Source organism: Diceros bicornis, chromosome 10, assembly GCF_020826845.1.
Source record: "Diceros bicornis minor isolate mBicDic1 chromosome 10, mDicBic1.mat.cur, whole genome shotgun sequence".
NCBI classification, from domain to species: Eukaryota; Metazoa; Chordata; class Mammalia; order Perissodactyla; family Rhinocerotidae; genus Diceros; species Diceros bicornis.
Window position 1 is genome coordinate 84323365 of NC_080749.1, and position 14816 is coordinate 84338180.

The 14816-nt window shown below is 41.3% G+C and overlaps 1 long non-coding RNA gene across 5 annotated transcripts in view; it reads right to left on the reverse strand.

Annotated features, from left to right (window-relative positions):
- The window catches only part of LOC131411025 (uncharacterized), a 103783-nt gene that overhangs the window by 18560 nt on the left and 70407 nt on the right, over positions 1 to 14816 (reverse strand). For 3 of the 5 annotated variants that reach the window (XR_009221455.1, XR_009221457.1, XR_009221458.1), the window contains 3 exons: positions 11460 to 11580; positions 11041 to 11157; positions 9785 to 10053 (listed from right to left, as the gene is read on the reverse strand). This is a non-coding gene — a long non-coding RNA (uncharacterized LOC131411025). Of the gene's footprint in view, positions 1 to 9784; positions 10054 to 10609; positions 10806 to 11040; positions 11158 to 11459; positions 11581 to 14816 lie in introns of all 5 variants that reach the window. The other 2 variants (XR_009221456.1, XR_009221459.1) reach the window with 2 other exon arrangements.

The following is a 14816-nucleotide window of genomic DNA, read 5'->3' on the forward strand; positions in this document are numbered from 1 at the left end:
GCACTGTCCTATGATCATCATTTTTAAAGTTTTATTTATTTAGTAAGCTGGTGGCTTTTTTAAAGTTTTGATTAGGACAGTCTCAAGAGATCTCTGCTAAATGTTTTCTTAGAGCTGCTGTCAGTTAGAATACCTTTCTCCTTGCCATTTCTTTTTTGAATAACCTCATCTCTTAAGCATATCTTTATCTTCTTCACACATAAACCCCTCATTTTAGGATCCTTGTTCTTATTGTTTCCAATTTAACTTTACAATCTTTGCACAAACTTGATGGACCAAAAAAATTCACTGTAAGACTCAGGGTCTCTGTTTATTTATCTTTGAAATATAATTTTTATATGGATCTAATGTGACTTTATTAAAATACCAAACTTTGAAAATATAAAGTAAAGTACTATGCTCCCTATACAACAATCCTAAATAAATGAATTTAGCTGGTGCTTCTGTAGATGATACCAAGGGTAGTTATTGAACCAAAGAAGTGGCTGGGTAATAGAAGACATTACCTGACAACCTGAAGCTCCTGAGAAATTATATTCCCCTGGGAAACATCTAATGAGCTCCGACTACATGTAACGCAGGAGGCAAGGGCCAAAGGGGTGGAAAAGGGACTCCAGGACACTCCCTGCCTGCCTAGTTGCTCCTTATCCAGGAGAAAAAGCAGACTCCTAGACCTAACAGCAGACAGTAGAACCGAGGGCAGAGGAGCTTGAATAATCGGATGCTAAAGCAGAATAGAGGGTTAGTGGAGTTTGCTCTGGCTCCTGCCCCGAGCACCAGGAGGTCTTGGAGCCCCCTATGCAAGCCTGCAGCTAGGAAAGGTGACCTTGTGGTGGAGACCATCCATTACAACTGACTCTCTGAAGAAATGCCGGCGACCTCTACGAAATACAAATGGCGTAGGGGAGTCTCGGAAAGGGGTCATTAGTCCCTACTCTCAGTTGAAGAGTCGGAGAGCCAGGAAGCCACTGGCAGAGCTCTGAGAGGGGTTGAGCACGAGGGGCAGCCGCCCAGTGGCCTCCCGTTCCCTCTCCCTCTCCCAGCCCGGAGCCTGCTGCAGGGGTCAGGGAGGGACCTTAAACATGACCACCCCAGAGGCCTCTGGCCCACTCGGGTCACACTTCAGACTCGGCAGCCCCTCCCAGCAGCATTTCCAACAACCCACTTCCGACTACCTTTTTATGACTTTACAACACAGTTTTTCCTCGAATTTTATGGCATTTCATTAAAGCCGCCAGAAGGTGATACTGCCCCTTTTCTAGGAGTGACATAAATTCACGTTTTATCGCTTCTGGAAATGCCCGAGCAGCTGTCAGGACATTTGATCGATTTTCTCAATTACAGGACTTGTGGAGCATTTTATACTTACATCTGCACCGGAGTCCAGCACGAGAAACGCGCCTCTTGCCTCCCTCTCTTTATCTCCTGCATCTTTTCCCTTTTAATGACCAATTTGTTATTTTTTCCCTTTTATTTCTCCTTACCTCTTTTCTTCTGCATTTTCTTTCTCTTTTTGCTGTTTGGTTTAGAGAATGATGAATTTCTCATACAATCTTACATTCTTTGTAGAAGAAAAGGGAAGGAAAAGAACCCTAACCGTGATCCACAGAAGAAAAAAGTAGTAGTTAAAATTTAAAAGCAAATCAGTTTTCCATGGAGGACTTTACTGTTAATATAAGGTACACTTTGCACATGTAGTATTTATTAATGTGGCATGAGATATGTCGGGTTGTTTCCTAATGGGATGGAGACTTTGGACTGTGTGACTTTTCACACTAATAAGGCTGCTCATTGGTGTTTTTCTTCATTATCAACATGCAGAATATCAGCTTTCAGTGACAACTTCGTGGATTATTCAAAACTGCAGAACCATGGTCCCAATGGATGCTAAATAAATAAAAAAGGTGAATGTGCAGCATAGACTGTGCCAGTGGAACGCACAGACTGTGGTTCGGGTGATAAGACATCTCGCTGACTTTGAATGGATCGTCTTGTGGACAGAGCAGAAACTTCAGAAAGCAAATGGGTGATCAAAATGTCTCTTTTCATAGAAATGCTTTTGCTTAACATTTTAAAACATTGGGGTACTTTCGCCAACATTACCAAGTGTAACATCCCCAGCAATCCTGGAGGGTAGGCGGGATGAGTATGATTACCCTCCTATTAGAGATGAGGAAACCAAGGCTCCCAGAGGACCAGTGCTTTGCCCAAGGTCAAAAGTGGAGTCTTAACTCCAATCCAGCTCTTCTAAATTCTGGTGATTTTCCTCTATTGTTGATCCCCCAGAGTACCTGACATTCTCAACAGGAAACAGTTAACTGCTCAGTTTCTGTATAGAGGACCTAGTAATACCTTCCAAGTACCTGTGACTTTAAAGTCGTCAAAATGTGCTCAATCACTCTCTCTGAATTTTCTCTGTCATTCTTTATACCATTACCCTGTTTAATTTTTTATAGCCCAAATCACACTCTGAAATTATATTCCTTATTTATTTACTCACCCATTTATTGTCTGTTTCAGTTATCAAACGCTGTGTAACAAACAACCCCAAAACTTAGTGGTTTAAAAAACAATTTATGGGGCCGGCCCAGTGGCATAGTGGTTAAGTTTGCGCACTCCCCATCAGCAGCCCAGGGTTTGTGGATTCAGATCCTGGGCATGGACATACACACCGCTCATCGAGCCATGCGGTGGCAGCTTCCCACATACAAAATGGAGGAAGACTGGCACAGATGTTAGCTCGGGGACAATCTTCCTCACCAAGAAAAAAAAGAATTCATGATTTCTCACAAGTCTGTGGTGGACTGGGATCAGCTGGGTGGTTTTTCTGACCAAGGTGATGTAGCTGAGGTCATTGACACAGTCTTGTTGAGCCAGGAGCTTGGTTGGGACTGAAACGTCCAGGACGGACTCTCATCTTCCAGGCACTTCCCCCATGTGGCCTTTCAACATCCGGCCACCAAGCCCAGGCTTCTCTATAGCGTAGCGCGTGCTTCTAGACAAGAACATTCCAAGAGGTAAAGCCCCGATGTGCAAGCTCTTCTCAAAGCTTCTGCTTACATCCTGCTGAGGTCTCATTGGCTAAAGCAGTTCACATGGCCAAATCCAGACCCAGTGGGGACAGGACACCCATGATGTGAATGCCGTGTGGTGCGAATCATCAAGGGCCACGATGTCACAGTGTAGTCCAGCATCTGGAGAGGAAACTGGTGGAATGTCAACTCTGTGAGGGCAGAAACTGTCCTGTATACTGCCATAACCCTAGCATTAGAACAGCTCCTGGCAAATCAAGAAATATACATATTTGTTAAAAAAATGAATAAATGGATGAGACACACCCTATGAATCAGAACAGATTTTATTAACTTCATCTCCTTTTATTAAAGCCTAACTCCCCACGCCCCCTCCTGGTCACTACCCCTCTGAAAGGGTGACTACTATCCTGACTTCTAACACTTTGAGTTAGTTTTGCCTGTTTCTGAGATTTTACATAAATGGAATCATGCAGTATAGACTCTTGTGTCTGGCTCCTTTCATCTCCATCATGTTTGTGAGATGAATCCGTGTTGCTGGGTGAAGCTGCATTATTCCTTCTCCCTGCTGTATAGTATTCCATAGTATGAACACTCTCCCACATAGTTATCTGTCCTACTGTTCATGGACATTTGAGTTGTTTCCAAGTTGGAGCTACTATGAACAGCTTTACTGTGAATATTTATGTTCATGATTTGAAAGTATGCATTTCTCTTGGGTACGTCATCTATAAGTGGAATGGCTGAATCACAGGATAAGGATCTACTCAGCTTTAGAAGATGCGCCCAGTTTACCCAAGTCGTTATAATGTATACTCCACCAGCAACACATGGGTGCTCCAGCAGTTCCACCTCCTCACAACACTTAAAATTACTTGCTTATAGCTTTCTGGGGGTGGGTAGAGGTATCACATTATGCTTTTAATTTGCTTATCCCTGACAATTAATAAAGGCAATTTATTAGTTTGCTATGATTGTTGTAACAAATTACCACACACTTGATGGCCTAAAAAACATAAATGTATTCCCTCACAGTTCTGGAGGCCAGAAGTCTGAAATCAAGGTGTCAGCAGGGCTGTACTCCCTCTGGAGGCTCTAGGGGAAAATGTGATCCTTGACTCTTCTGGCTTCCGGTGGCTGTTGGCAGTCCTTGGCTTGTGGCTGCCTCACTCCCACCTCTGCCTCTGGCTCTGTGCCCCTTTTATGTGTATCTGTGTCAAAACTCCCTCTGTCTTTCTCTTATAAGGACACCTGTAATTGCACTTAGGGCTCATCCAGATATCTCTTGCCATATAAGATGCTATTCACAGGTTCTGGGGATTAGGAAGGGAATATATCTGTCGGGTGAGCATTTTTTCAGGCTGCAGGTGGGCACCTTTTAATTTGTATGTACTCTTTTGTAAAGCACCTGCTCTTTTGTCTACTTTTCTCTTGGGTGGTCTGCCTTTTTCTTATTGAGTTATCTGTTGTTCTGAATACAAATCTTTCATCAGATAGATGTATTGCAGATTCCTCCTCACTCTGTGCCCTGTCTTTCCACTCTTCTAATAGTGCCTAGTTCTTACTTTAATGTAGTCCAGTTTATTTCACTTTTTAGTACATCAATAAATTGGTTCAGAGATGCCTAATGACTTTTCCAGGATGTATCTAATTAGAGGGAAGTACTTCTTCTCAACCCTGCGTCCATGTTACCAAAGTTCATTAACGGACGAATGAGGTTTTTTAGTGCTATAAAACCACAGGGTATTTCTAAATGTTTCCTTTGGCATTTAGAGTTTTTATTTTTTTAAATAATAAAATAATAAATTTTTACATTAAATTTTAAAAGTTTGGTTTCTCCAAATTCCTGTTGACTTCTTTACAGAAATTGATAAGTTGATCCTAAAATTCATATGGAAATTCAAAAGACCCAGAATAGCCAAAACAATCTTGATAAAGAAAAACAAAGAGAACTCACACTTCTTCATTTCAAAACTTGCTGCAAAGCTACAGCAAATAAGACAGGGCGAGGTTGGCACAAGGCTAGATCCACGGGGTAAGTTTTAGAGCCCAGAAGCAAACCCACATGTCTTGGCCGACTGATTTCAGCCAAGACCATTCGGGGGGAAGAACACGCGGTCTTTTTAGAAAATGGAGCTAGGACACTAAAAACCATTGATCTGTACACTTGAACTACTGGAAGATAGACGAACACATTTGTTCTTATTGTTCTACCATAAACCATCTTTAAGTAACATTCTATTCATTTGAAAGTTATAATAAATTTAGCAAGACATTATCTGATACAAAAGATTTATCACGTAAATGAATAGTGTGAACATAAAATTTTACAAAAATGTTTAAGAAAACTCACTGTCCTTTTTTGAAACGCAACTTTTGTGTACCTCTATAGTTTTACTCACATGTTGCACTACAACTGCCTATCCATGAATCTCTTTTCCCACAGAAAAGGCCTGTCATAAAGAGCGCAGAGCTTCTTTTTTTTTTTTTTTGTATTTCCAGTACCTAGCAAGTGCCTGGCAAACAGTATGCATTCATTCAACAAATATTTACCAAAAGCTCACTGTTTCAAAGTACCATCCTCTGAACACTTCTGAATCCATTTACCTAAAAGCAACTAGTGTGCACATCAAAAATTATTCTTTTGGGGGTCAACCTGGTAGCGTAGTGGTTAAGTTCATGCACTCCGCTTTGGCAGCCCAGGGTTTGCAGGTTCAGATCCCGGGCACGGATTAAGGCACCGCTCATCAAGCCATGCGGTGGCAGCGTCCCATAAACAAAATAGAGGAAGATGGGCACACGTGTTAGCTCAGGGCCAATCTTCCTCACAAAAAAAAAAAATTTTTGTTCTTTTAGCTTTGCTTTCTAAAAACACCTTCATTAGGAAATTTTTTGCTAACTTTCTTCTAGTTATATGTTTCTGTAAGTTACTAAACTTCATATCCACACTTCTTTACAAAATGTGGTATACTTCAGATTTTTCACCAATTCAGTCCTTTCTAAAAATTACTCCGAGCCAGTGAAGCTTCACTGTGCTAAATCAGTATTTGTGTTTTCAATTTTGGTTTTAAATATGCATATTCTTAGATCCAGAATTCTCATCTCCCATAAATTCACCCCTGGATTGGTCATCGCAATCCAAAAAAGTTGATGAGTTGAAAGTAAATGTAAATAAACTACTGGTTATATTTGCTATAGGACTAATGTTAGCACTTATTCGGGTGGAGGCTACACAGGTGTTGGTTAGAATGTCTTTTGCATTTCTTGCACATTTTTTTAATTTTTCAAAATTAAAAAAGGAGGAAGAAACATTAGGGAGCTGCCTTAAGAGGTGTTGAGTGAGAAGTTGTTTTGGATGCAACAGTTAGGATGACCTGGCAGTAGGCAGAAAGGCCAAGGACGAGTAGTCCGATGTAGAGAAAAGAAGTCGGTGAAAGTTGTGGAGGAGGGAGGGGAGTCGTGAAGGGCAGCTCTGGGCTCCTCCTTTAACTACACATCACAGTGAGTTGGTGTGTTTCATTTGTGCATCAGTGTTTTTTTTATGGTTGGTTGGTTTTTATATCTGTTAAATACCCAGAAATCACCCTTCAATTCAGAGTCTTAAATACATTCTCTTTAAAAGGACAGACACACTCATAAATGATGAGCTTTCTATATCAAGCTAGAATCCAGTTCTTCTATGGCCTTATTTGTGTTTGTGTCTTCTTAAACTTCTGACAATGGTTCCTAAATTGTTTAGGATGTTGTGAGAAAAAAAAAAAAGATAGATGGATAGATAGATAGAAATTTTTATAATACCAAGGGCAACAACAAGTAGAGAGAGAGAAAAAGTCCTTGCTGACGGTAATTAGCTGTATTCTGCACATGAGATTGTATTACTCTTGTCTTGACAGGCAAAGGTTACCCTCCTTCATAAATTTTACCCTGTCCACAGACCAATCTAATTATAGCAAATAATTTTCTCAATTCACAATTCTGCTTTTCTCCAAACTGCCCATTATTTTCTATATTTTTGCAATAAGCTACTACAAAATTGCATGTTTCACTACCAATTCAACATCTCTCTGAAAACGATGCAGTTTCAGTTAAGTCAGTTCCTTCCCCACTCTACATCGAGAGTGCTATGTTCCTCAGTCTTTCGCACCATAAAATCTCTATTCAATAAAGAGTAGTTAATTTTTGATCAAAGAAGTGGGGGCTGTGATATTTTTACAACACTGGCAATATTACAGAAACAGAGAAGCAATATTGTGTTTGTCGGTGTGGGATGGTAGAAAAAGCATCAGACTGGGAGTCAGAGGATCTAGAGACCTACTAGCTGTGCGATCCTGGATAAATCCCTTTATCTTTCTGAGCTTCAGGTTCATCATCTATAAAAATATCATCCATCTTCTCAGGCTATTGGGGGCTCAAATGAAACAAGTAAAAGTATTTGAAAATCATAAAGAGCTACATAAACGTGGAATATTATTATTATTTAAAATCACATATAACTTTTTAAAAGCCCAGCTTCCACTCCACTGGCATGTGGCTCTCCGTTACTGAAGAAAACACCCAAATTGAACATACAGTATGTGCCCCCATATTTACTATTTACTCCCAAATAAATCCTCCTGCTATCTCCTTTTGTGGGTTTTTCTTGTTTTTGTTTGTTGTGGTTTGGGGTTTGTTTTGTTGTTTTGCTATCTGAGTTATTGATTTTGTAGCTTTCCTCAATAAGGAGAAGTGAAAATTTTCATAGGTAGAAATCCATCTCCATGCATGCTATCATTCCATCATTTCCCTGCACTAGGGGAGACAGCCTACAGAACCTTAAACCTCTTTTTAAAGACCCCAGTGATGTATGAACATTCATTTCCAAGCGCTCCCGCTAGAGTCATTCTAATCTGGAGAGCTCTAGGGACTGTTTGAACGCGGTCTATATGAAGTCGTTTCTCAGGCACTTCTTCTCACTGTCATGTAGCCAACAGGCTGAATCAACCGCATGCAGTAATGAAAACATCCTGTATTTATAGGAGCATTTCTCCAAGGAACATCCTTCAGCAGGCATGCCTGAAAGAGTTCTAAGAATTGAAGGACATATTTCAGACATGTCTAACCTGTCTCCGAACCCCTATAAAAATGGTCAGGATACCAAATTGCTCCTTTCCCTGCCTCGTGCTATAAAATGAAATGGGAGAGTTGTTTGGCTTTATGGCTCTCCATGTCATTGTGTCTCTTTGTTATTATATGGGTGTAAAAAAATAAATAAAAATAAGCTATATTAAGCATTATGCCATGTCACCTCCTCACCAAGCAGCTACATAACTTCAACTGTGAATTTTGTTTTATTTTAAAGAATTTTTAAAAACATCAGTCTGTACAACATAGTCTACAGGCATATGATTTTTCGATTTGCCTAGACAAAGCTCTTGGCATCCAAAAGTATTGAAAGGAGAAAAAAAAGATAGTAAGCTTTTGTAGCAAACCACAGTTTACATTTTCTCTTCTTTAGAGTGAAGGCATTTGGACTAGATTTGTTTTAAGCTCCTTGTACTGCTTAAATTCTTGAAATACATAAACAAAGAGCAAACTGAGCAGTTAATTATTTCATGATAGAAATATATATTTTTCAAAAGCTTTCCCAAAAGTAGCCTTTATTTAAAGTGGCCTAAGAGCAAAAAGGTTCCCAGGATTTCTGGGACAAGCAGTTGACCATTTCCTTGGTCGTGGTGGGGAGCAGAAGAGGGACTTCTCCCAAGGAAGGTGCTCACACGCCAATCGCCCGGCAGCAGGCATCTGTTTCAGAAAGGCAGACAAGATACCAAACTTCACGTGGAGGTTGATGGAGGGAGATCCCATCCATTGATCAGGGGTCTTTGCCCAAGGGTTGGTGCAATGCAAACAGTGTCATTTTCACCTCTTTGCTGTCCTAGCCAGATTCAGAGTCTTGCTCACAACTCTGGATTTGTTTGCTCAAAACACAAGTTTAAAGAGGTGGACCAAGTAGATGAAAGGAGTGTCCCCTGATCACATCTAACACCATGGAGATGGAACACAGCCGTTATGTCAACTATGTGGCAGGCTGGAAAGAGGTACGTATTGCTTTATTCCAACGTGGCCAACATGATTCTTTGTCCTCTCCATGCCTTTTGCCTCTTCCCACCTTCACCCCAGGAAGTGACTTCAGCATAGTTACTCCAAGTGATACTACAAGAAGTGGTCAATATGCGCAAAAAGATGCTCTACTTTGAAGAATGATGGCAGGGGAACACCCACACCTATACGATGGAGGACCTTGAGGACCCACCATCTATTCCAATGAGTCACCGTCATCGCCAGGGTTTCACCAGCCTCAGCCAATCCTAGTACCTGGAAAATGGAGCTAAGACACCTGGGGGTGGAGTGGGAGTGGAGGATGGTAGAGGCAGAACAAAGAACAAGATCGGGTTTCCAAAAGTCTGTTTTGATACCCATCAAAGACGGGTTCAGTGGGCCTGAAAGGCAACTCAATGGAGGAAGTTCAGCACCTCACTTTGGACTTTGTGTATATTCACGATCAGCTTAGACTGAGTTCTTTTAAGTAATAAACTGTTTTTCAAGCCCTTCTAGATGTTGCAGAATTACAAGATCCTTATTGCAACCTACAAGGTCCAGAAGAAGAAACTAAAGCCCAGGGAAGTTAGGTAACTTGCACAACACACAGCTAACAAGTAGCAGAGCCAGCATTCCAGGCCAGGGCTGCCTGACACCCAAGGCTGTGTCTTACTCACCATAGAACACACCCTCTCACTGATGGCTCCTCCTGCTATGCTTCTTCTATTCCCCTAATGGACATAGGATGTATAAAAATTCAATATTCGTCATTCTGTTTAAAACAGTTATTTGTGGTGATGCTGTGTTTATTCACATATTTCTAGGTGCACCATGATATTTGAAATAACTTCTTCCACTATGCATTTCACATTCATTCAACACACAGTTCCCGAGTTCCTCAGCCAAGCCAGGCATTGTGCTGGGTGCTTTAGGAAGTCATGGTCCACTGGAAGAGATCACATTAAAATGAAAATAAGTGCTTGGTTTCCCGTGGTACAGTAAGGCATAACCAAGAGATTAGAGCTTGCTTATTGAGCTGCAATCCAAAACCATATTATTGGGCTATAATTTCCTATTTGATTGACAAGAAAGGACTGAGTAACCAGCCCAAGGTCAAGCAGCTAGCCAGCAGCCATTCATTTCACTTCCTCTGTTGTCTCTGAGACACCATGTTTTCACGATCAGTCTCTCTTAATAGCCTTATGTAATTTTCAAAACATATTTCATGTTTTACAGACATTTGTAAAATTTAAGGCCAAAGAAGCAAAAACATCAAAGCTAACACTGGGCTGGATCACATTTTGACTGCCAGCTTTGTGGACGGCAGAGAGCCTACAAGGTTTGGCTTTCCCCCAGGCATGTTTCCAGGCTACGGGAGCAGTTAATTCCGCCCTAAATGCATGCTGTATCCTCATCTCCTCTGCAGCCCTCTATCCGGCAAAGACTTAATTGGTTTGGGTTAGGTAATTCATAGTGTCTTATAAGGGCATCAAAACACATACCAGGCTCTCTAGTAATTTTCTCCCCTGAAAGAACATTGATTGGCTCCTTCATTGGGAAAGGAATTAGCTAGAGGACTCTTGAGTTTGTGCAAAGAGATTAAGTCCACAATGCATGATTTCAAAGTGTATTCTGCAATCAGATTTCTTTGAGTCTGTAGATCAAATTTTTCTTCTCTTGCTAAAACTTCTTGCACACCTACCCAATAGCAAGAAAGTGCTAGTTACCATGCAGAAATTATATAAACTATAAGTATTTTAAAGTTTTCACTTGCCAGTCTCCTGGTTTTCTTTTGTCTGAGACGAACTATGTTAATGCACTAATAGGAAAAACCATCAAAAGATTGCTTTTCTGCTGATCCTGATTATTAATTACTCTGCCTTCTGCTGTCGTTGTAACAGGCTCAGTCAGTGCCCTGCTCATATCCACTCACCTCCACACCTCGAAGGATGCTGTGAAGACCTACGATTCTCTGCTTACATTTTCTGGTTTCAGGAGATGGGTCAGCACTCCCACAGAGCGAATCGAAAGTGTTGGAGTGTTGATGCCCCTGGAATCAACCAATGACAGAGGATATTTTGGGGATAAATAGCCCAGCTTCCTCACCCCTCAGCTGGAGTAACTTTGAGATATGTTCTACACTCTCATCCAGAGTTCCTTGGCAGAATGAGCTTCAGTTGCCTAAAGTGATGACTGGCCTGATTATACATGCTTTATTGGCCTCTTTCCTTCCCAGTCTCACTTCCTCACTCCACTGCAAGTGTTTCCTGGGCTCTTCTCCCAAAAATATCACTTCCACTTGACTCCTTGTCTCAGGATCTGCTTCTGGGGAACCTAAAGGAAAAAACTTACCATGGTCCAGTCAATCTTTGACCATCTGAGGTCACTGAGACAGTTGTCCTGCTGTGGTCACTGAGGTCACTGAGACAGTTGTCCTGCTGTGGTCATTGAGGTCACTGAGACAGCTGTCCTCCTGTGGTGGGGGTGGAGCATTCTCAGTCAACTCTGTGTTCACCCTACAATCCGGACATAGTTGGTTGGATCTGGGGACTAATGGAGTAGACTCACCAGGAGCCTGTTTTCATTAAGGTTAAAGGAACTTCCAGGAAAATAACTGACTCAAAAACAAAAGAGCGTTGAGACCTACCAATCAGGTCCAAAGACTTTAGATGAGTATTGGTGAGAGGAGAGGAAGCTGTTGGGACAGTTTTGAGTAGAGTGTGACTGTACCTTTGACATTCTCTCATTCTGGTACCCTTAGTCCACACCCATGATCTTCTGAAGGGCTCTAGGGATCATGGTGGGGGCGAGGGGAGGGAGGGCAATGAAAAACAGGGAGTAAAGTAAACTAGAATAAATGAAGTGTTGCTTTCCTTACAGTTGCTGAAGGAAGTCAGAACAGAAACTTGCTGGTTTTTGTTATTGTATTCTATTTTTACCCTCAGATCGGTGTATCATGTGGAAACGTTAGTAAAACCTCAATTAGCATCCCATAAATATAACTTCTCTTAATGCAGCACGACAGCCAATTCCTAAAAACCTGCGAAGTCTTCTCTCAAGATAATATTCTAGGACTTTCCTACTGGAAAACAAAATAAAGCCATTCCTCTCTCTCCAATCACACAAAACATGAATTAGACATATTGCCACTTACAGTCTTGAGAGGGCTGACCTGCTGGCTTTCTTTTTTATCCTTTGCTTTCTTATAAAATTGACATGACCCCTAGTATCAGCATGAACAAAACTGTGAATGGGATCCACTCAGGAGATTCCGGATTCTGAATCCTCCAGGAGTGTCCCATAATGCCCCTGTCAGTTGGTTTTGCCCTTGGGCATCTAATTTAACTGACAAATCTGAAGAGTCACATGGAGGCAGCCACCTCCCCAGTGACTTCACAGATGGGAACCCTGCAGTGAGTGAGTTATTCCAGCAAGTTTGACATTAGCTTATGCTGAACATTCTCCTGACAGGTCTGCTCATTTCTTAATAGCATAAAACAACTCACTGTTATTAGGCATGAGTCTTTCTTGACTTGATAAATACCATGGCCCCATTTCTGGCTGTTTTTATGGATGTCCTAAAGGGAACTGAATATGGTATTTTACAGTTGGCAGACGCTGATCAACAACAATTTTTTCTAATTAGTCTTGGAAGCCTCAGCCTTAAATGCCCAGGGTCAAATCTTCCAATAAGTGAAGGATATCCAACTCTCTGGACAAGTGCACTTTTGAAGGTGAATGGAGATAGGGAGGGCATTCATACTGCCTGAGCACATGTGGGCACATTTTGCAAAATCAACTTAGCTGCAAATTTAACCTGAAATCAAATCATGTCTTGGCATTATGCCTAGCAGGCATTATATAGTTGTTAGTTTCAATCACAAGAACAATTACTTCAAGTTATAGTGCAGACCAGTTTTAAAAGTCCTCAGGCCAGCAAAGTCTTCCTAGGATGCAGCTAGCTGCAAAAAATCAGTAGATGAAAGAAGTGCGATGCTTTATACTTTCAGCTTTTATTAATATTTTGTCAGTCAGTTGGCAACAGGCACAGGGCCCTGGCGGTGCACCAAACACCATGTGTATGGTGCCGAGAGGGTACAATGAATGAGGAAGACACGGCCAACGGGCTCAGAAAATGTGAAGTCTACAGGGAGAGTCAGGCCATACTGCATAGGCCTAGACAAAACTGTGAAGAAAACACAGAACTCTATGTAAGGATGAGATCATGAATGCAAAGCACTTAGCTCCGTGCCGAGGAGGCCCACAGTAAACGCTAAACGAGGAGTAGCTATTATTATTATTGCATTAGAAAGCTTAAATTCATAAGTACATAAATACAGAGAGGGAACAAACTCAGGTTGGAGGGGAGTGAGTTCTGAGTCAGATTATAAAGGTTTGGAGAGTAAAATTGGAGCAGAGAAAACACGAGGTCCATTCCCATCAGAGAGATCTTCTTAAGCCACAACACAGTCAGGAAGTGGGTCAATTTCATGCAAGGGCAGTAGGTCTAGGTAACCTCAAACAAAGATGCCATCAAGGAGAGGTTAAAATAAGAGGCTCTCAAGATGGGAAGGTGGGCATTCACCTCAGTGGCTAGGCAGAGAAGTTTAGATTCAATAGAAAATAAGGAGCTAATGTAAGTTCTTTAGGCAGGCCGGCCACAAAATTTTCAGGGCCCAGTGCAAAACAAAAATGTGTTCAAAATTTCAAAGAATTTCAAGACAGTGACAGGAGAGCATTAAACCAAGTGTGGACTCTTCTGAGCCCAGAGCTGTGTAAATGCACATGTCGCATGCCCATGAAACCAGCCCTATCTTTCAGAGTGTGATGGTGAAAATATTTCTCAAAGGATGTGATTCTACCACCTACTCATTAGATGCATTGGAAAAGGAAAACATTTGAGGTAGAGAAACCCACAAAGTGACTCAACTGAAATTTGCCAAGAGATGTTGCAGAGAAAACTCTGGGCGAAGTTGACAACAGAAAAGATGTAAGGCATAAAGGAGAAAGAGTGTTTGAAATCCCCTCAAGTTAAGCAAGAGGACTAAAAACAAGATAAAATGCGGTAAGAGTGCTTTTAACCGACCAACTCGTTTCATTAGCTGAAGGTGTTATTCCCTCTGCACGATGTGCTGACTGATGTCTCAGCACACTGCACGCTGGCCCTGGATGGAAGCTCCAGAGGGCAAAGGTGTTTGTCAGTTTCGCTCATTTCTATATAGCCAGGTGCCTGGCATAGAGTAGTCACTAAATAAATCCTGAATGAATGAATGAACAAACCCGTGTGAGTAGGCTCCTGTCTAAGAGACTGTACTTCCACTGTAAATTGAACCCCTTTAATCTTGTCTGAAGTCAGTTACTTTCTCAAACCTGTTCATGCCATTTGTTTTTATTGTAATACTGTGATTTAATCAATTATGGAAACCAATGAAGTTTGTATGCAAAGAGACTTGTTTTTATAAAAACTTGGTTGGAACAATGGAAAGACTCAATAAAGGCAAGCTATTGGGGAAAAAGCTCTCAATTAGACGTGGAGAAGACAAGCAGGAAAGAACAAGGAAAATAAATAAATTTCAGAATTCTTGACTCAGATTGCTTTGCAAGTGGCTCTAAGTTTTCCCTCCGCTTTAAACAGACTAAAACTGGAAACTGCAGCCTACCATGGATGTGTTTAATGCAAGAAAGACCATGCAGACTTCTCATACCAGA